At 44.9% G+C, this 20,197-nt stretch overlaps 1 protein-coding gene across 1 annotated transcript in view; it reads right to left on the minus strand.

Annotated features, from left to right (window-relative positions):
• The window catches only part of MYO7B (myosin VIIB), a 271,725-nt gene extending 260,965 nt beyond the window's left edge, over positions 1 to 10,760 (minus strand). The window contains exon 1 of the mRNA XM_073581166.1: positions 10,702 to 10,760. The gene's annotated coding sequence lies outside the window, so the exon portion shown is untranslated. The remainder of the gene's footprint in view (positions 1 to 10,701) is intronic.
• Positions 10,761 to 20,197: the final 9,437 nt, after the last annotated feature.

Consider the following 20,197-nt stretch of genomic DNA (forward strand, 5'->3'; position numbering starts at 1 on the left):
AGATAGCATTGGTTACTGGCTTTCCAGATCTCTGTAGACTGGTAATTACTGAGTCCGACAACCCTTTGGCTCTCAGCACCTGGGCTTCAGTAGCCAAGCAGCTAGTTTCCACTTCTGAGGGTTCGGGTGACGAATGAGTCCCTACGAGAAGAGGTCGGCCTCCATCGGTAACTGAATCGGACCGTCTATCTGCAGCTCGATGACCAGGTTGAAACTTCTTTTTGGCCATAATGGGGCTACTAGGATAGTTGGGATCTGATCCTCTCGGATTTTCTGCAGAACTTTCGCTAGGCATCTACTCTCCAGGAATTGTCCCTGGGGTTTGGGGAAAAAAAGGCTTCGACTTGTCCGTTTTGGCGATACTGTTAGGCCCTACCTGTCTACCAGTATCTTGAAGCTTCACCTGTTTAGGCTCCATTCCCCCAGCTGGATGTCCTGGCAACTAAAGGGGGTTTTACACTAAGCAATATCGCTAGCAATATCGCTAAAACGTCACTGGTTTTGTGACGTTATAGCGATATTGCTAGCGATATCGCTATGTGTGATACTTACCAGCGACCGGATCCCCCGCTGTCCATCGCTGATCGCGCGAGAATGTCCGGCTCCATTTCTCGTCGGGCGCTTCCTGCTGAGACTTCCTGCTGTGACGTCCAGCGACGCGTGGACGCGGGCGGGAGGACGCAGGATCGCTGTGTGTGAATGGTAAGTATCGTGCGCTGCGTCGCTGCTGCATCGCTGTGAGATCTTTCTGTATGAAAGCTCACTAGCGATCATTTAGCGATGCACCAGCGATCCTGACCGGGTCGTATCGCTGGTTGGATCGCTGGTGCATCGCTAAATGTAAAAGGGCCTTTAGAAAGTCCACCTGGATTTTGGAAGAGCCTTTCAAATGAACTGCTGTCAGGGAGAGTAGGTGCTTTTCGGCCCAACAAAATATTAGATTGGAAACACTCCTTAGGTTGTTGAACCTTGTGCTCCCCTGATGTTTGATATAAGTGATTGTAGTCATATTGTCCGAATATACTTGGATGTGCTGTCCAGCAATCTGGCGACCTGCTGCCAGAAGGGCCTCCTCTACAGCCTTCAACTCTCTGAAGTTGGATGGTTTTTCGCTCGTTCTTTGATCCCAGAGTCCCTGGAAGGGGATATGATTTATCATGGCCCCCAGCCCCTCTTGCTGGCATCTGACGTAATTGAAATCAGCGGGTCCTGAGTCCAGCTCATGCCTCTGTGAAGGTTTTTGGAACTTAACCACCATGCCAGGGAGGCTTTTACACAACCCAGAGTGTATATTCTCCTGTTCAGGGTACTGGGTCCGTTTCAGATTTCCAAAATATGAGCCTGAAGAACTCTGGAGTGGGCTTGTGCCCATGCTACCGATTGAATACAGGCTGTTATTGAGCCTAAGACCAACATGCCCTCCCGAAGTGTAGGGGATCTCAGGTCCCTGAATCTTGTGACCTTTGCTATTAAGGCCAGACGATGGTCCTCTGGAAGAAAGGATGTTTGTTTTGCAGAGTCCAGTAGTACTTCCAGGAATTTCCTGGTCTTGGAGGGCTGCAGCTGATATTTTTTCAAATTCGAAAGCCACCCCAGAGACTTTAGGATATTGAGAGTCTTCAATACATGAGATTCTAGGGTTGCCGTGGTGGAAGCTACTATCAGTAAGTCATCCAGGTAAGGCACTTTACAGACACCTTTACTCCGGATGAAAGACACTGCCTCCGCCATTATCTTGGAGAAGACTCTTGGCGCTGAGGAGATGCCAAAGGGAAGGACGTTGAACTGATAGTGCTCCACTTGCCGGCTCCCCTGTACCGCAAACCTGAGATATTTTCTGTGTCTCGGGTGGATTGGGACATGGAAGTAAGTGTCCTTCAAGTTGATGGTCGACATGACGAAGTGAGGCCAGATCAGAGGAATGGCTGACTTCACCGATTCCATTTTGAATTTGCGGTATCTTACATGTCGATTCAGCCCCTTTAGGTTCATAATGATACGAGTCTCCCCTGAAGGCTTGTTTACTAGAAATAACCGGGAGTAGTGACCTAAGCCCAACTCTGACTCTGGGGCCGGAGAGATCGCATTTGATTTTACAAGATCTCTGAGGCCTACTAGTAGCGTTGCTTGAGCTCTTGGAGCTGGAAAGGAGGTGACTTTTAGACCCTGTGAAGGGGAAGAGCTGAACTCTATCAGTAGACCCTCTTTGATGACATTGAGGACCCAGTGACAACAGGTGATGGCTTGCCACTGATGAACAAATTCTGAGAGTCTCCCTCCCACCGGGTCACAGTCATTGCTTATCCTCTTAGGGCTGTTGCTGGGGGATGAGAATATTTTTCCCCTTACCCTTGGCATAGCTCCACCTACCTGTCTTCCCCTTCCCCCTTGTTTGGGAGGTTTGAGGCTGTGAGGCATGAAAAAAAAAATCGCTTTTTGGGTGGTTTTTGCTCTGGGAGGGCTTTTTTCTTGTCTGTGGCTTTTTTTCTAGAATTTCATCTAGAGCAGGCCCAAAAACATACTCGCCCTTAAAGGGTATTGAGCATAATTTGGCTTTGGAGGTGATATCCCCACTCCACATTTTGAGCCAGAGAGCTCTACTAGCAGAGTTAGATTGTACGAGCGATCTGGCGGCAACTCTGATGGACTCCATAGAGGCATCCGCTACAAACCCAGTGGCTCTATGAAGAATAGGCAGAGAATCCAGCAGTTCCCCCTCTAGAGGTGCCCTAGGATATTTGAGTTTCCAATTCCTCTAGCCAGTGGGAGAGAGCACTGGCCACGCAGGTGGAGGCTATGTTAGCCTTTAACACAGAAGTGGATGTTTCCCAAGACTTCTTTAAGAGGCTCTCTATTTTTCTGTCCATTGGATTTTTTAGTTGCGAGGATTGCTCAAAAGGGAGTGCGGTTCTTTTCGCAACCCTTGCCACCTGTACATCTACCATGGGTATGTCCCATTTATTGTAATCACTTTCTAGGGGAAATCTATTTTTTAACTCTGAGGGAGTGCTGAGGCGCTTCTCTTAGGTAGGAAGGAAGGATCATCCCCACGCTGCTGCAAGAAGAATTCCAAAAATTGTAAAGGTTTCAGTGTGGTTTATTCTACGCGTTTCAGGGTTCAGGTGACCCCTTCATCAGGACAACCACAAATATTGTCAATATTTGTGGTATGTCCGGATGAAGGGGTCACCTGAACCCTGAAACGCGTAGCATAAACCACGCTGAAACCTCTACAATTTTTGGAATTCTTCTTGTGGCAGCGCAGGGATGATCCTTCCTACCTAAGTGTATGCTTTAACCAGGTCCAGCACTGACCTGTGGATCTGCAACAGCCACCATTAATATATGTCTTTCCTTCACTCTCACCAGGTGAGTAGTTCTCTTGGTGGGCAACTCTGTGTAACGTTTGATAAGACCCTATCTGCGCTTTTGTGTCTCCATCTTTTCTCTGAGGCGCTTCTCTGGCAGTTCCCACTCCTGTGCAATCAAGTCAAGGATATTGCCATGTACCGGGAAATCCTATGTGTTTCCCCGTTTTCAGCCCGCCAAACATTTGGTCTTGAATGGACTGAGGTTCTGACTCCTCTTCCAACCCCATAGTGCTGCGTACAGCAGACACCAGCTCCTCTATATGATCAGAGGAAAAAAGGTATTTCCTTGTTTTTGCGGCCTTAGGTGATGCCGGTTCTTCCCATTTACCAGTGGATGATGTATAGGACAGGTCTGATTCAGACTCAGAGTCCTAAACTTGTATTTTCCTCTTTTTCCCTGGAGAAAGGGGTGGTGGGGATAGAGGAGTAAAAGCCGCCTAGGAGGACTGAACCTCCTGTTTGACCAAGGAGCGAATCTCTTCCAAATGGGAGAGTTGCTCTGCTCTATTTTATCAATACATGCTAGGCAGAGCTTCGTATCCCATAGGGAGGGTAGCTTTATGTTCCAGATAGCACATTTATTCCTGTTAGTAGCTCTGGGGAGAGACTTGTCTCCCTAAAAAGAGAGGGAGAGTACTATCAGAAGAAGCCGCCTAGGAATATACCTCCCAAGGACCTCCTCCCCGCGTACAACTTACTGTAGCAGGGGCAGCACTGGGCTCTGCAGGTGCAGGGCATGAAGTGCCTTCCATACTGGTAGGGTATACACTCACTGGCCACTTTATTAGGTACACCATGCTAGTAACGGGTTGGACCCCCTTTTGCCTTCAGAACTGCCTCAATTCTTCGTGGCAGAGATTCAACAAGGTGCTGGAAGCATTCCTCAGAGATTTTGGACCATATTGACATGATGGCATCACACAGTTGGCGCAGATTTGTCGGCTGCACATCCCTGATGCGAATCTCCCGTTCCACCACATCCCAAAGATGCTCTATTGGATTGAGATCTGGTGACTGAGGAGGCCATTTGAGTACAGTGAACTCATTGTCATGTTCAAGAAACCAATCTGAGATGATTCGAGCTTTATGACATGGCGCATTATCCTGCTGAAAGTAGCCATCAGATGTTGGGTACATTGTGGTCATAAAGGGATGGACATGGTCAGCAACAATACTCAGGTAGGCTGTGGCGTTGCAACGATGCTCAATTGGTACCAAGGGGCCCAAAGAGTGCCAAGAAAAAATTCCCCACACCATGACACCACCACCACCAGCCTGAACCGTTGATACAAGGCTGGATGGATCCATGCTTTCATGTTGTTTACGCCAAATTCTGACCCTACCATCCGAATGTCGCAGCAGAAATCGAGACTCATCAGACCAGGCAACGTTTTTCCAATCTTCTACTGTCCAATTTCGATGAACTTGTGCAAATTGTAGCCTCAGTTTCCTGTTCTTAGCTGAGAGGAGTGGTACCCAGTGTGGTCTTCTGCTGCTGTAGCCCATCTGCCTCAAAGTTCGACGCACTGTGCGTTCAGAGATGCTCTTCTGCCTACCTTGGTTGTAACGGGTGGCAATTTGAGTCACTGTTGCCTTTCTATCAGCTCGAACCAGTATGCCCATTCTCCTCTGACCTCTGGCATCAACAAGGCATTTCCGGCCACAGAACTGCCGCTCACTGGATTTTTTTTCTTTTTCGGACCATTCTCTGTAAACCCTAGAGATGGTTGTGCGTGAAAATCCCAGTAGATCAGCAGTTTCTGAAATACTCAGACCAGCCCTTCTGGCACCAACAATCATGCCACGTTCAAAGGCACTCAAATCACCTTTCTTCCCCATACTGATGCTCGGTTTGAACTGCAGGAGATTGTCTTGACCATGTCTACATGCCTAAATGCACTGAGTTGCCGCCATGTGATTGGCTGATTAGAAATTAAGTCTTAACACACAGTTGGACAGGTGTACCTAATAAAGTGGCCAGTGAGTGTAAGTCTTACTTCTGTGGTGACTTCAAGAAGGTTTATATGGCGGCCAGCCCCTGCCCCCAGCGTAATTAGGCTCCCTTCCCCCTCCCTGGGTCCTTGTGCAGGCCAGAGTGCCGTCCACGAGCACCGCGCGACGCTCAGCCCCCAGCAAGCACCTGGAAGTGCAGGTGCGTGTTCCAGCGTGGAGCGCAAGTCCCGGAAGTGACGAGTGCGTTCCAATGATGTCACTTCCGGGACGCTGAACAATGCGCCATGGAGGGGGAGAAAACCGGGAAGCTACAGGAGGCCCCCGGTTGGGACCCCTGGCCTGCTTTACCCTCGCGGGGGCGCAGGAAGCTAAGGAGGGGTCCCAAGGCCACCGCAAGCGGGGACGACCGGAGCAGCATGGAGGCACAGGGCGACCACCGCTGCCCAGCAATACAGGCGCTGCCGGTGAAGGAAAGGTACTGCAGTCGCCGGCCACTACAGCACATGGTGACCTCTCCCTGCCCCATGGGAAACAGGAAAGACACTGGCAAGTGGGAGCGCCTTTTAACCTCTCTGTGTTTCCTGTCCCCCACCAGGGCTAAGAGGCAACCTCCCTATGCTGTTGTGGAAGGTGACTAGAGAAAGAATGGTTACGGTCAGAGCAAATGTCACGACACAGCTGTCGGGTGACCTGGGACCCCTGTCCCTAATACTACAGGCTGCCCTAGCTCGCACTACTCCCGTACCTTGCTGTTAACTATTTAACAGGTCTGTGAGAGCCAGAAATCTGTCTGGTTGGTAGGTGATCAAATACTTATTTCATGCAATAAAATTCAATTTAATTAAAAGGCATTTAAAATCATACAATGTGATTTTCTGTTTTTATTTGTAAATTCTGTCTTTCACAGTTGAAGTGTACCTACAGTAAAAATTAGAGATCTCTCCATTCTTTGTAGGTGGGAAAACTTGCAACATTGTCAGTGTATGAAAACCACAAAAAGAGGAAAAAATTAAGGCCTTAATACGGAAGCTGACAAACTGCGTCAAAGTTCCTTACACTTGTCAGTCCCTACTCTAACATGAATACCACAAAAAGAGGAAAAAATCCTCCAAAAAATTCAGTTACAAACCAGACAGGCCTAAATGCATCTGCATAATCCAGGGTGCAGCGGTCCCAAGTAAAATGGCAGCTGCACAGGTGCATAAATACCAAATGAAACAGCCAGCCTACAATCAGGGATTGGCCGTGTGGTACACCAGTGCAGAAAAAATGGTTTTCATGTTAGAGTAGGGACTGACAAGTGTAAGGAACTTTGACGCAGTTTGTCAGCTTCCGTATTAAGGCCTTAATATCGACCAATACCTTACATATATTGATATGTTTGTTGTGCACTTTTTATATTTCTTTCAGGGTGCAGTTGGGCCCAAATGGTTCTGCAAACTTGTGGCCTCTGTTCACACGGGATGCATTCTAGTTGGCACTGGGCAGCCCCCCTTATGGTGTTACTAAGAGGTTGTGAACCAGAAGCCCTGCATTCCCTGTGTGAACACTGCCACATGTGGATTATTTTTTCTGCACTGGTGTACCACACGGCCAATCCCTGATTGTAGGCTGGCTGTTTCATTTGGTATTTATGCACCTGTGCAGCAGCCATTTTACTTGGGTCCGCTGCACCCTGGATTAGTGCAGATGCATTTAGGCCTGTCTGGTTTGTAACATTGTCAGTGTATCAAGACTAGTGATTGGGTGCAGAGTGCATGTGTCAGCACTGGAACTTGACATAACCGGCGCAGCACTGGAGAGGCAGTGCTTAACGTGCAGATTGTGAGTATAACTGAGTTTATTATGTTATATGTCTGCAAGCTTATGGAATAAACAAACATCTTGGAAAATCCATTGTTCATATGAAATTTGCAACCTCAATTTAATACACAGAATATGACAGGATACATAGGAAAAAGGGGTTTTCTGTGCCAGTGCAAATTTTTGGAAAGCACTGTAGTGTGTAAAATCCTAACAGTGTGTAATATACTCACTGTCAGAATTTTGTCAGGGGTAATCTGTATTCACTGTAAACAGATTTTACTAGTGAATTGCGAATTTTGAGAATGAATGATCAGTTCAAGAGGAAAAAATAGCCAATTTTATTAATTTAATGCATACTATTAATTTTCTGAAAAAAAAGAAATAAAATGATTACTCTTTAACTATCCCGGCCATCACATGGTCTGACTTCTGGTACCCCTTTCAATCAGCTGCTGCCACTGGGGAAATGTACTGTATTTTACGTTGTGGCCACTATAACTATTACTTACATATGCTTTATACAGTACTTGGACAGGACTAACTTCCTGACTCAATCCCATTAAGAATACTAAAATAAACAACACAATATTTTATATTCTGAGTGGAGGAAATAATGTATATAATTTATGGTCCAGTAGTATATTGATTGCAATGACAGGTTTAAAGGAACCATTATTTGAATAAAAGACTGCTTAATAGTATAGTTCACATTGCTGACAAAATAAGCAATCTATGGATCTGGAAAAAATGAGAAGGCTGCTAACTGGAATATATGACGCTCAGTTATAACTGTTTCAGATTACAGGGTATCTGTCAAAATATTTTGGCAAGTTAATTAGATGTCAGATAGAGAACTGTGCTGAATCAAATAATATAATCTATAGAAATGTAAATGGGTAACTGTGAGCCAAGAATAAATATATTATTGAAACATTATTTGTTCAAAAAAATATCCATCAGAATAAGAATTTTGGTGACAAATGCTCATTAAAAGTAACTATAGGCATACACTATATTGTTCAACTGTCATTCTTGATCCTATGTAAACATGTTTGATAATACCTATGGAAGACGGAGAAGGGGTGGAGCTCGCTTCCATAAGTGGAAAAATAAATAAGTTGGGCAAAACAATTCAAATCGATAAGCTCTTCTCTTTTTACACATAAAAAAAAAACATGCAGTTGTCAACAAATTATAATTTAAAGTCAGGGTGTAAGGAGATGGAGATACTGCCCACACTCCACCTTCAAGACACGTATATAGTTGTACATGTACCTTGATGTGTAATATATAATGTGACATGCATTGTTGGTGACTGGTTGTGTTTTTCCCGACAGTAGAGAGAGTTAGGGTTAATGTTTGGGACTAGCCCAGGGTGGGAGGGCTAAGATGAAGGGACAGAGACAGTTTCCTGTCAGGAAGTCAGATAGCGCCCAGCGTGCAGTAAAAACAGACCTATGGTCTAATTGGTGAGCACAGCCGCATAATATAGGTGTCCCTAACGTGAGTGGGGACCGAGACAGTGGATAGTGAGATCCTAAGGAGAGGGAAGTGATCGAAGGACAGAGTGATCAACTGGAGACCGGTCCTGCGACTGGACAACTAATAATATGATCCCAAGTTTTTAAACTCAGAGAAGTAATGGGCCAGGATGGAACAGAGAATGTAAGATGGAGAGAGTGCCCCAGGCAGGTGTTCCTAGGCGTGTGCAAGCTGAGAAGTACAGGCCATATTGACATACTAGTTCCCTTAAGAAGGAAGAGGACATGGAAATTTGGGTTGAGAATAGTACCCTCCCTTACTGGACTGTAGTACTGTGCTGGGTTGTGGTGAAGGCAGGTGAACTAGTGGAGACAGAAACGAAGAGTTAAAAGAAAGGAACTAAGACTGTGTGTGTGTAAATGCTCTGTGTGTTGAAGGAAATGTTCATTAAGCTGTGTACCAGCTATCTTTTATACATAATCCCCACCAAGGTAGCATTCAGTAAAATTTTATTTTTGACTGGTGGTCTCCCTCATTAAAGTACTGGCCAACCCAAGCCATCAATAACATGCGGCCTGCAAGAGTGTAGCACCCCTGTAAGGGTGACGACCAGAGTGCGGGTACCTGCGTGCCGGGTCTGGAACTCAAAAGGCTGCATCCCCTGTTCCCATGGGTAAGTTTTAAGGAGGCGGACCTTCCCCTGTTGTCTGGGGGAAGCTCTGGCGAGGCAGACCTTCCTGCTGACCGAGGGGGCCGGGTAGATAAAAGGAAAAAGCGCATGCAGCAGGGTAGTTTGGCGCACAGAGGGCAGCGCGCAGTCTGGTGAGCGGCGCGCTCCACTTACCCTCCCCACACAGAGCACCGGCGCCGCGACAGGCCGCACTGACAGGGTCCCCCAACGTCTGCAGAGGGACCGCTGCACTGAGGGGAGCCGTGTGTCCAATAGCAGCAGCAGCCAGGCAGAGGAGTGCTCCGTCCTGGGAGCATCAGCAGTGTGCAGGCCAGTGTCCTGCCATCTCTCGCCACCAACAGTGGGGACCAGAGAGGGAGAGGAACCAGCAGTGTGTGCCCGGTGACTACAGAGAGAGGTGCAGTGTGCCGGTGGCTACCAGAGAGAAAGGCGCCGAACGTTCCGTGTCCGTGAGTACTGCACACATGCCCCATAAGAGTGACTGGGGGACTGGACAGACAGACACTTGCACCCTGACTTTGCCAGTAAATATTTGCCGAGCCACGATGGGCTCGTACAGGACTGTGGCCCGTACCCTTGTCAGACACTGCAGCAGGGACCAGTGAGTGCTCCGTTCCCACAGCATCCGTACAGCGTAGGCCAGTGCCCAAGCACCGCCACCGTTGACAGAGACTGTGAGGAGAGTTGTGCAGGGGCCATGTCCGTCTCAGACAGTGCTGTGTCCCACGCTCCCCAGCCACATTAGTATATGGACTTGGGGCCCAGTGGAAGGTACCGGAGACCGACCACTGCCGCCAGAAGACAGATCACCATCATCACCAGGACCCTCTTGTACAAGCACCGCGCCAGCTGTTGTGGGCGCTACTTACTTTCAAGGAGCATCTATAGTTGGAGAGACTTCTGACACGATAAGTGTACAACCGAACTGTCATTATCTGAACCCTTGTTGTTCTTCACCTCACCATATCCTTTGCCATTTGCACTGTTTAATCCACTGTTTAACCCCTTATCTCCCTGCATGGAGTATTCCCCTGTTAAGTAAAACTGTTTAACCCTTGCTCTGCCTCCTGTCCGTCACTGTATCCGGCAACCTGCTCACACCCCCATAGATGAAGTCCACAGATCCAGCCAGGAACCGCACCTTCATGTTACATTCTGGGGCGTAAGAGACGAGTACCTTGCCCACATCTACCGCCCTGTGCCACGTCAGAAGGGCATCATCTATATCAATGTAAAGTCTCTTTGAAGCTTACTGGAAAGACAAAGCGATTCAGTGACACATCTTTAGCCATAAAATATGTATACATTATTTACTATACATAAATACATTGCTGATTACTAGTTATAGTTCCTTAATTCCTATCATTCAGGTGGGAATAGTATATAAAGATTACCTACTGTGTGTGTTGTTCAGTCAAGATTCCCAGGAAAAAGAAGTTTTTCTAACTGCGCTCCAGTCTCATTTATGAGTGGACTTTGCTCTTCTTGCAGTCAAGTTAATCCCTGTCCCTTACCTCATTTACATAACCATAAATAATATCTAGTAACCTTTTAATTCCCAGCTGCCTTAAGTTTCATGCAGGTAAACAAATCTTGGTTAATGATGGATAAGGTCATAGTTTTATGCATTTACAAACATAATTTAATAATAATAATTGTTTGGCTGGTTATTAAACTACAGAATAACTGTAAAAAGTTTAAAATACACCAGAAACTCCATAACAAATGTGCCATGATTGATCACTGTTCAAATTTGTATCCCCTAGAGAACCTACGGCAGAATAGTACAATGCAGGCAGTGGTCAGATGAATATTATTGTCTGGATATTCTAGATACTGTCACTGTGCCTATTTAGTGAACAGTGGGTCCGGTCCATGGCTGCAATATACATATTAGTACCTGCTGCAACTGCTTGTGAGTGAGATTATTTTTTTTGCAGATTCTAAGCAAACAAAATATCATCTAAGGATTTTGACAGAAAACAGGGGCTTAGTTTGTGAGCCTGTAATGGGGAGGACCGCACCAAAAGTACCTGCTTGCCGGGGCTGGAACTGTCGAGGTTGGATCCCCAGTTGCCTGGGGGAAGTACTAGTAAGCCGGACCAACCTCATGCAAAGAGAAAATGTATTTTGGCGCGCCGCATTATATAAATGAATATATGTGTAATATAGGGGTGCAACCAAGTAGTCAACCAAGACTATAACTAAAGAAGAAAAAAAGCACTACTGGAATAATGCACACCACAGAAAAATCTATATAGAAAATATTAATCAAAACAATTTTATTGGCACACAATTACAATTAAAACACACTTAAAAACATAGAACTGTGTCCACAGAGAAAAATTGATTCAATAAAGACTCCCATGCATGAGAGTAGACAGTAAATGACCCCAAAATAACCCCTCTCCTAGCGGCTCATGAGGCTAAAGCAATACATATGAATGTAACCTGTCCAATAGGAACTGGAAAGCTTGATAGAATAATAATCCCAAAGGGAGAATGATCCCAAGGGGAGAGCAAGGAAAAATACAAACTGTCCCACCAGTCTAATAACAGGGGGACAATATGAACCCAGAAGGAAAGCTCAAACAATGAAGACACCTTCCAAAAAAAGCCCCAGTGCCAGCATATTACCAGGAGAGAGTCAGGAACCCACTTAGATCTCTGACCCTTGGGAGCAGTGGGTTCCTGACTCTCTCCTTTGGTAATCCTTACACCACTTTGGCTGCCTGACATGCTTCCCACATGACTGTGCCCTTACCCTGACTGACTGACCTGCGGTGATGTATTAGTCCACCTTATCCTATCTAGGCCAGTGACTTTTTCCATCAGGGTTCTTTCTTTATTAAGGATATAGGAGCTTGGGACCCAGCTTAAATAACTCTTTGTTGGTTAACAATATTTAATTTTTCCCTTTGTTCCTTAATATGGTGTAAAATGTATTGGCATATTGTGGGGTTGTATCAGCAGCATTTTTTACATGATATATGGTTTGCATATTATATGAATATTAGTGGCCAGTGGTTGTTTAATGTCTTGTATCGATTCTTGGGAACTATGTTTGTCCTGATTCAATGCATTTTTTAAGTGTTTTTAACTGTGTGCTGTTCTTTGGTTTTGTATACAATAACATTTATTTTTTATATATCTCCTGGTATTTGGTGTGGTGATCCTAAAATATATGCATGCTCTTTCCTCTTATTATTCTGACGCAGGTAACAAGCGCGCGCGTCGCTTAGTTACCCGCTGTGTACTTTAGAAACCAGCGTGCTGGTGCAGGGAGCTGGTATCCAAGGTAAAGAGCGGGTTTCTAAGCGCCGCGTGGCGCTTAGAAATCTAGTGTTTACCTTGGTTACCAACTCCCAGCAACCAGCACGCTGGTCTCTAAGGTACACAGCGGGTAACTAAGTGATGCGCGCGCTTAGTAACCCGCAGTTTACCTTGGTTACCAGCTCCAGCTCGCTGGTCTCCCCCCGGCCACACGCAGCGATGCGTGCTGGCCAGCGGGAGACCAACGATCAAAAAAATGTCCACGGCTTTTGAGTACGATCAGTGATACCCGGCGAGGGGGCCGGTCGCTGATACATGTCACACACAGCGATATCGCTGGTGAGATCGCTGTTGCGTCACAAAACTTGTGACTCAGCAGTGATCTTGCTAGCGATCTCGTTGTGTGTGATGGGGGCTTTAATCCCGTTTAATTAAAACTGTTAAAATTGTTAACCTTTGCTCTGCCTCCTGTCTGTCACTGCATCGCACAACCTGCTCACAAGCCCATGGATCTTCTCCTTGCCTTAGTAAATGAGCTACCATGGTAACTGGGACCTCAAAAAATGCTAATTTTAATATCAGGAAAAACAGGTATTTAAATGAACTATACAATTATATTGATATGAATTTCCTTCCATTCCCATCGTGGCCAATTTTAGTATTAGCAAGTTTGTTTTTATCTCATTCATTGATACACCCTGGACTGTAGCCATCCCTATACATAACAAAGTTGCTCTCTGTAGTGCTAACGAATGTAAACATAAAACATGAAATTTATTAAACTGCATTACTGCTCTAGATAATAAGAAAAATGGAGATGATTAGCACATAATTTGGCCAATTCATGCGTGCCCAACCCCCAAGGACAAGGCAATCTCCAGTTGCTGGGGACCTATTTAATGTTAATACTCTCCTAGGCTAAAAACTGCCTTTATGGGTTGGTAGGTCCCTGCTGCAATTAGAACAGCAATAGGCTGGTGGATGAAGTGCTCGGTCATGGGCACGCATGAATTGGCCAAATGATGTGTTTCCATTTTTTCTAGAGCAGTAATGTAGTTCAAATTTCATATGTTTCATGTCAGTGCAAATGATCCGTCGACATTTGAATAAAATGAAATGCTATGGCAGGAGACCCAGAAGGACCACCATGCTGACACAGAGACATAAAAAAATCTAGTGTGCAGTTAGTCAAAATGTATGTGAGTAAATCAAAATCCTTCTGGGAAATCATCTTGCGGATAGAGCTTTTTGGTAAATCACATCATGTTATGTTTTACCGGAAATGGAATGAGGTCTACAAAGAAAAAAGCACAGTACCTACAGTCAAATATGGAGAAGGTCCAAAGATGTTTTGGGGTTGTTTTGCTGCCTTTCGCATTTGGTACCTTGACTGTGTGAAAGGCATCAAGAAATATGAAGACTACTAAAGGATTTTGGGTTGCAATGTAGTGCCTATTGTCAGAAAACTGGTTTTGTGTCCCAGGTCGTGGTTCTTCCAGCAGGACAATGGCCCCAAACATACTTCAAGAATCACCCAGAAATGGGTAGAAACAAAGTGCTTGAGAATTCTGAAGTGTCCAGTGTTTAGTCTGCATCTAAATCCTATTGAACACCTGTGGAGAGATATTAAAATTGCTTTTGGGAGAAGGCACCCTTCAAATATGAGAGACCTGGAGCAGTTTACAAAAGAAGAATGGTCTAAAATTCCAGTTAAGAGGTGTAAGAAGCGTGTTGATGGTTATAGGAAGTGGTTGATTGCAGTTACTTATTCCAAAGGGTGTGTAATCAAATTTTAAAAAGAGGGTGCCAGTTTTGTCTGGACCATTTTGGGTGTTTTGTGTGAAATTATGTCCAATTTGCCTTTTATTCTGTTTTTTTTTGTGTTGTTCAAATACACACAAAGGAAATAAACCTCTGTATAAAAAAAAATGTGTAACTGCAATAATTTTATGGGAGAAATACTTAATTTTCTGGAACAATTTCAAGGGTACCAACACTTTCGGCCATGACTATATACAGCGTGTGAAATAAGCATTGAACATATCACCAATTTTCTTAAGTAAATATTTTTCTAAAGGTGCTATTGACAAGAAATTCTCACCAGATGTCGGTAACAACCCATCCAATCCACACAGGCAAAGAAATAAAATCATAGTTGTCCATAAATTATTGAACAGGGCCCTGTATTGTTCAACATCTTTATCAACGATTTAGATGAAGGAATTGAGGGTAAACTGATTAAATTTGCTGATGACACAAAGCTAGGAGGGATAGCTAATACTAGAGAAGAGAGAGAGAGGATTCAAAAAGATTTAAATAAACTGGAGAAGTGGGCAGCAACTAACAGAATGGTTTTTAACAGGGAGAAATGCAAAGTACTACATCTGGGCAATAAAAATGAAAAAAGCATATATAGAATGGGAGGAATAGGGCTAAGTGACAGCACATGTGAAAAAGACTTGGGTATACTAATAGATCACAGACTGAATATGAGTCAACAGTGTGATGCAGCAGCAAAAAAGGCAAATGCAATTCTAGGATGTATTAACAGTATCATACAGTCTAGATCACGTGAAGTCATTATTTCCCTCTACTCCTCTTTGGTCAGACCTCATCTGGAATATTGTGTCCAGTTTTGGGCACCACATTTTAAAAAAGACATAAACAAACTGGAGCAAGTTCAGAAAAGAGCGACCAGAATTGTGACCGGTCTGCAAACCCTGTCTTATGAGGAAAGGTTGCAGGATTTGGGAATGTTTAGTTTGCAAAAGAGAAGACTGAGAGGAGACTTAATAGCTGTCTACAAATATCTAAAGGGCTGTCACATTGTAGAAGGATCAACTTTATTCTCATTTGCACAAGGAAAGACTAGAAGCAATGGGATGAAACTGAATGGGAGGAGACACAGATTAGATATTAGAAAAAACTTTTTGACAGTTAGAGTGATCAATGAGTGGAACAGGCTGCCACGAGAAGTGGTGAGTTCTCCTTCAATGGAAGTCTTCAAACAGAGGCTGGACAGACATCTGACTGGGATGATTTAGCGAATCCTGCTTTGAGCAGGGGGTTGGACCAGATGGCCCAGGAGGTCCCTTCCAACTCTACGATTCTATGATTCTATGATTCTATGAACACGCTTACTGACAATTAATATTCTGAAAGAAAGAGAATGGACAGCACCTCCAAAATCATACATTAATCTAATGCCGCTAGGCAAAAATATGTATAACTGAACATGAGTTTCGTAGTTTAACAGTCTGATCAGACTGTATGAAGCCAACTGACATTTCACGTTGAACCTTTTGGCGGGTCCTAACTTTTGTTGCCTTAAAGGAGCGGTGTCATGTGCTAACCTTTGCCGCAGCGACAATGCACCAGCAGGGTGAGCAGTCTGATGCCTCACAGCTCCCATGCTGCAAGACTGAGTCCCCATGACTCCAGTCTGCACCACCCCACAAGCACAAAACCACAGCAACAATGGCCGCCTCACAGCACTATCACCAATGAAAGGGGCATTGAGAATTACCTTCTGTGAGTTCTTCCCTTATTGTGAACAGTTAAGCAAGTTGAAGATGAAATGATCTCTAAAAGGCCTAAAGTTAAAATGACACATTTCCTTTGTATTTTAGGCAAAAAAAAAAATATATTTTTTCCATTTTAAAAATTACAAACAGGAAAATGGGCCAATGCAAAAGCTTTGGCATCCTTGGAGATTTGTGTGCATGGATAACTTTCACCAAGGTTTCAGACCTTAATTAGCCTGTTCGGGTTATGGCTTGTTTACTATCATCATTGGTAAAGGCCAGGTGATGCAAATTTCCTAGCTTTTTACAAACCCAGCTGCCTCTAACCTTATGCCAAAAAACAGCAGCAATGGGTTCTTCTAAGCAGAGGCCTAGCACTCTGAAAATGAAAATGATGGAGGCTCACAAAGCAGGAGAAGACTACAAGAAGATAGCAAAGCGTTTTTAAGTTGTCCTTTCCTCAGTTCAAAATGTAATTAGGAAATGGCAGTTAACAGGAACAGTAGAGGTCAAGATAAGGTCTGGAAGACCAAGCAAAATTTCAGTGACAGCTGCTTGTAGGATTGTTAGAAAGGCAAATCAGAACCCCCTTGCTTGACTGCAAAAGACCTTCAGAAAGATTTAGCAGACTCTGAAGTTGGGGTACATTGTTCTACTGATCAGAGCCACCTGCACAAATATGGACTTCATAGAAGTGATCAAAAGAAAACCTCTTGTGTGTCCTAACCATAAAAATCAGCGTCAGAAGTATGCAAAAGAACATCTAAGCAAGCCTGATGCATTTTCAAAACAAGTTCGTGGACCAATGAGGTTAAAAGACAACTCTTTGGCCGCAATGATCAAAAGGTATGTGTGGAGAAAAAAGGTCATAGAATTTCAGGAAAAGAACAATGTGCCACCCATTAAAGGGGTTGTCCACTATTAAATAAAAAAGCCTATTCTCACCTCCCATGCCGGCGTATTCCTGCGGTGTCAGCACTCGTGATTCCAGGGCTATCGTACGGTTGTATGACATGTGCTGCCTGGCGCTCAATCAGCACTGGCGTTATTGTCCCAGCCTTCAGACAAATTGAACATGAAGAGGAAGTAAGATCAGCTGCAGCCCGGACTTCCTCTTCATGCTGAATTTATTCGAAGGTGGGGACAGTGACGCCAGCACTGATTGGGCGCCAGGCACCACGAGTCATACAACCACACGAGAGCCTCAGGACCGCGAGTTCTGACACCGCAGGAACTGCACTGGAATGGGAGGTGAGTATCGGCTTTTTATTTTATCGGGGCCAAGAGTGAGGAATAAGAAGCAGTTGTCCAAATAGTGGACAGCCCCTTTAAGCATAGGGTGGATCAACCATGCTTTCAGTTGTGTTGCAGTCTATGGCACGGGGATCATTTCACAGGTAGAGGGAAGAATGGATTCAAGGAAATTTTAACAAATTCTTGATGCAAACATAACACAGTTTTTGCCTTTTCCTTTTTGTAATTTTTAAATTTTCCTGAGTTGGTATAAAAAGGGTTATCTACCTATTTTCTTCTAAAATAGGCCACAGAATGGTCCCTGCTGGAAGACCAAGACAAGAAACCGAGGCAGTGACAGGAGAGACAGGGAATTGGTTGTTGATTTAACTTTCTTTATTTTTAGACCATTTAAGCCGTAGCGTAGCTAACAGGGAGCAGAGGGTGCTGCTGCCCTAGGCCCCCCTGCTCTGAGGGGCCCACTTGGAGCTACGATACTTTTAACTGTATCACTGTGCGCAGCGCGCCAATACAGGTAGACTCAATCTCCCTGCACTGCCGTTACAGGACACGTGAGCTGGGAGGGGCCCAGTGTCAGCGCTGACACAGGGCCCCCCAGCAGGTTCAACTGAATCGGCATCTGTCGAGCGATGATACAGCTGAAAGCAATGATGGAAGAGGGAGCGTCAGCTGACACTTCCTGCCCATTATTCTTCCTCAGCGTCTGATGTCTCTGCGTGATGATGTCACTAAATGGCATCAGCTACACTGAGATGTGTGATGCCTCAGAAGACAAGCAAGCACTGCAGAGACTGGAGCAGTGGAGGAACGAGGAAGGGAGGTAAGTATTGTAATTTATTGTTTTTTAGAACCTTGTGTAGCCATAATACTGTATTGAAGACCATGGGGGGATGCATTATAATGTATACTATAGACCATGGGGGGAAGCTTTATACTGTGTGGATCATGGATTATACTGTAAGGGTATGTGCACACATAAGCTGTTTTTTTGCGTTTTTTCACAGTTTTACCAAATAAAACGATTAAAAAACGCTTAAAAGAAGCATCCCATTCATTTTAATGAATTCCGCACTTTTTTGTGCATATCGATGCGTTTTTGTCTGCGAAAATACCGCATCGCGGAAAAAAACGCAGCATGCTCATTAATTTCGCGGAAAATTCCACCTTTCCAGCTATTTTCTACGAGACTGGGACCACTCTGGAAAAAAACGCATAAAAAAGCGCGTTTTTTGCGCAAAAACGCGCGGAAAAAAACGCACGTTTTCTGGGAAGGAGTCCAGTTTTCATGCAGACATTTTCTGCATACGTGTGCGCATAGCCTAAGAACTATGTGGGGATTCATTATGCTGTGAGGACCACGGGGGATGCATTATGCTATGAGGACCATGGGGGGATGCATTATATTGTATGGACCAATGGGGGTGCATTATAATGTATGGACCATGGGGGATGCATTATACTGTATGGGCCCTGGGGGCTGCATTATACAGTATTGGCTATGAGGTGCATTATGCTGTATGGAGGACTATGTGGGGCTATTAAAATATTTTGAGGCTTACGTGGAAGCCTTTAAACTTTATGCAAGTGATTATACAGTGTGAAAGTTTGTGCGAAGTCCCCCATACTGTGTGAGGGCAATATACAGTGTGGAGAGGTGTGGGGCCATTATACTACTTGAAGGGCTGTGTGGGGGACATAGTTGGGGGATCATACTGTGTTGTGGTCACCATACTTTTCCTGGACAGATGTGGGGTGGGGTACAATGGGGTCATCATACTGTGCATGTAGAGCAGTGGTTCCCAAACTCCAGTCCTCGCAGACTCCAACAGGTCAAGTTTTCAAGATTTCAATAGTGTTACACATGTGAGAGAATTCCTGATGCCTTGATAATACTTCCATCACCTGTGAAATACTAAGGAAATCCTGAAAACATGACCTGTTGGGGTCCGCGAGGACTGGAGTTTGGGAACCACTGGTGTAGAGGGTACTGTGGAGGAATTCACTATGGGGGTATTTTAGTGTTTGTGGGGCAATTTGTTGACATCATACTTTACAAATGCAATGAAAGGGGAATCTAGGGCTCTAGTAGGAGGAAAATTAGAGGGCACACAGTACCACACAGTAGGTGCAGTAATAGGGACACAAATGACAGCAGCGGCTGCTCAGTATTGGGGTATCAGCAGGTTGAGGCGATTGTGGATACATGGAGACAGTGCCTGAAAGGTGAAAAGTCAGATGTGTCTTTGTTGTAATCTCTGCAGACACACTGTGAATGAACAGGGGGGATAGTGAATGATTAGGGGGAATAGTATGGATAAGGGGCCGCATAAGGGATACAAGTATGAATGCACAGTATGAAGAAGGTGCACAGTATTGAGAGGGGCAGCATGTGAAGATTGTGACAGCGTGAGGGGGTGGTAGCACAGGGAAGAGTGCAGCACAGAGAGGAAAGTGTGGAGTTGAGAATTACATGAGGGAAAACAGTGGAGAAAGGACAGCATGAAGTAGGGACAGAGTGGAGGCCATTGTTCATAAGGCAGGAACAGAGTGGAGGGGGAACAGCTTATAGGCCACAGTTGATTAGGGCGGGAAGTGTGGCGATTGAACTGTAGGTCATAAAGAAGACAGTGTGGCAGTTATAGCTTACAAAGCGGCATTGTGTTCCAATTTTAGTTCATAAGGTGAGAGGGAGCAGCATCATCTATAATATAACCAGCTAAGCGTCACTCTGTCCGAAGCCTTTATAGCAGGGGTGGGGAATCTTTTTTCTGCCAAGGGCCATTTAGATATTTATACCATTCTTCGGGGGCCATACAACCTCCGCCCACAAAGTACATCCTGAC

This window comes from Dendrobates tinctorius, unplaced genomic scaffold, assembly GCF_039654945.1.
Source record: "Dendrobates tinctorius isolate UK_male_01 unplaced genomic scaffold, ASM3965494v1 ptg000069l, whole genome shotgun sequence".
NCBI lineage: Eukaryota > Metazoa > Chordata > Amphibia > Anura > Dendrobatidae > Dendrobates > Dendrobates tinctorius.